At 43.3% G+C, this 2,500-nt stretch overlaps 1 protein-coding gene across 1 annotated transcript in view; it reads left to right on the top strand.

Annotated features, from left to right (window-relative positions):
* Positions 1 to 2,500, top strand: part of LOC106014247 — a gene marked incomplete in the record, with an annotated part of 13,532 nt that overhangs the window by 9,905 nt on the left and 1,127 nt on the right.

Below are 2,500 nucleotides of genomic sequence, written 5' to 3'. Positions count from 1 at the left end.
TCCCCCTAGGTTGCTTCTGCACAGTATGAGCATGACATTGTTAAGTAAGCCCATTTACAATTCTACAGTGCGTGCGAACATGTTAATTATCCCCCCTTTGGGAATGGTCTAAAGACACTTTAGCCAGTGGCATTGCCCTGGGGGGGGGGGGATCTCTGTGGCTTTTTCCTGGTTGGTTCTGCTGATGAACCTTAAACGTTCCTTTGAACATAGTACGGTTATAATTAGAGGTGGGCTGCGTGCGGTTGGCGGGTGCTCTAGTGTGGTTTTCTCCTTCTTTCCTGCTTGACATCTTCGCCATTATCTCTCCTCCTTCTCCTCTTTTTTGTTTGTTTGTATGTAATCCTCTAATAACACCCCTCATCGTCGGAACGTATATCATTTTGACCTATATGTGTTGTAAGTGCTGCAAAATTCTCTCTAAAACTAAGAGGTAGGGCTTTGATATAACGCCTTGCCTAACCAAAGAGGTCAGCAGAAAGCCACGACAACTCCTCGAAATTAGAATTATTACATCATATTATAGAATAAGTTTAACACCCCCTGCAACTCTGTAGCCTAAGCTAAAGCTAAGAGACGGGACCTCCGAATTTAACAGTCTCTCCGTTAGAACCCAACCCAGCTGGAATTTGTGCTCAGTGTCTTTCCCAAGGACTCAACTTCGGACCAAGCTAATCCTCGAACCCGCAGTCTGACGTTTACGTTGAGGAGTCATCATCATCATCATCATCATCATCATCATCATCATCATCATCATCATCATCATTGCCTTTCTTACCCTGTACCAGGGTGTAGGCCACGGACAAACACTTTCCACCTCTCTCTATCCTGGGCTAGCCTCTTGATGTTATTCCATGTCTTCCCACTTTTCTGTACATCGATTTCTGCGATTCTTCTCCAGGTTCCACGGGGTCTTCCCCTTGATCTCTTGCCCTGTGGGTTCCAATCCAAAACTTTCTTTGTTATGCAGCTACCTGGCTTCCTGAGAGTACTTCCTCTTACGTTGAGTCCGATAGCCTAATCACTAGACTACCGACGCGTTGACAACTAACTCAAATACATGTTATTTCAATTTAAGTTTCCAACCAGATCCAACACCGCCTTTTTATAGTATGATGGTATTATAGTGCTGAAAGAAAAATATACTAAACTCTCACAATTAATTTGCAAAATATAGGTTTACGTCTTCTGTTTCCACCGGCGTCTGTGGTATAGCGGTTAAGCGCTTCACTGTCGCATGCAGAAGACCCGAGTTCGTTTCCTGTGAGGGGAGAATATTTTTATCGAGTATCTCGGTCTTTCTGCTGGGGTGCCGTGTTCCTCTGAGTCTGGGCACTGGTCTAGACTGTGTCGATGGGGACGTAAAACACTTACAATGATTTTATGTTTCAAAATAAAAACCAACTTCTGCTTCCCGAAAATGATGGCTTACTTTTACCTTTACTTTAATCCGATCCGCCGCTTATACCCTTTTGGGTGTCGCTGGAAGAAAGGGACGCCTCTCTGCCACCAGCCGGAGAGCTTGGGTCAGGGGGATGCCGTGAGTTGTTAATGTTTCCCTGACTCCATCTGTCCAGGTCTTTCTCGGTCGCCCTTTAGCCTTGTTGCCATCGATTTTTTATGTAGGCACGTTGTGCCAGGTGGTGTGTTGGTAATGGCGTGAGATGTCCGAACCCTTTTTGATTCTTTGGTGTTGGATGTGATGCATGACATCATGTGCCCACCATTTCTCTGATTACTGTGTTTCTAATTTTGTCTCGCCTGGTCTTGTTTACTGCTTTTCTAAGGCATCGCATTTCTAATGTCTTGTTCGTGGTCCATGTTTGGCACTGATAAGTGAGTGTTGGGATGAAAATTATGGCAGAACTCAAAATACGCAATGAGTTGCCACGACTTCCGTAAACCTAACTGTTGGAACAAGGGAGCGTTATGTAAATGAGGTCCACCTCTGTGAATTTAGCCCTAGCCTCTGTATAACCAGGCCCAAAAGATGTGGAGCCGTAAAAAGTAATCGAATTGTCCACGTTGAAAAACATTCCACTAAGGATTTAAACCAGGGCCATTCCATCATTATCCAACACTGAACTAGCTGATTTAACCGTGTGCCCTAGAGAAATCATGATTCAATCTGTAAGTAAGTCAAGTACAAAGTGGATGCGATTAAAATCTTGCGACATTGGTGATAAAAAGTGTGTCGGATTTACACTCGCCTCTTGCTGTATCGAGAGGGTGTAACATTCGAACATTTTGTTTGGTTTTTTAAGCTTTTAATTTGCTTGTTTTTTATGCTTAAAGTAGCACACAATATTATATTTGCAAATGGTGAGCCCGATTGAAGATTATAGGGGAAGACGAGAAGATGAAGACTTTGTAAGCGAAATGAAAAATCCTGTTTTGAAACAGGTTCAATATTGCGTGAACAGCTTTGTCTGCCTCTTTTGTCGTTAATACGATACTTGTCTAATATTCCTAGCATGCAATAGTCGTAGACATGTCTTAG

The sequence above is a fragment of the Aplysia californica genome, unplaced genomic scaffold (assembly GCF_000002075.1).
Source record: "Aplysia californica isolate F4 #8 unplaced genomic scaffold, AplCal3.0 scaffold00040, whole genome shotgun sequence".
NCBI lineage: Eukaryota > Metazoa > Mollusca > Gastropoda > Aplysiida > Aplysiidae > Aplysia > Aplysia californica.
This window is presented reverse-complemented; position numbering and strand designations above follow the sequence as displayed.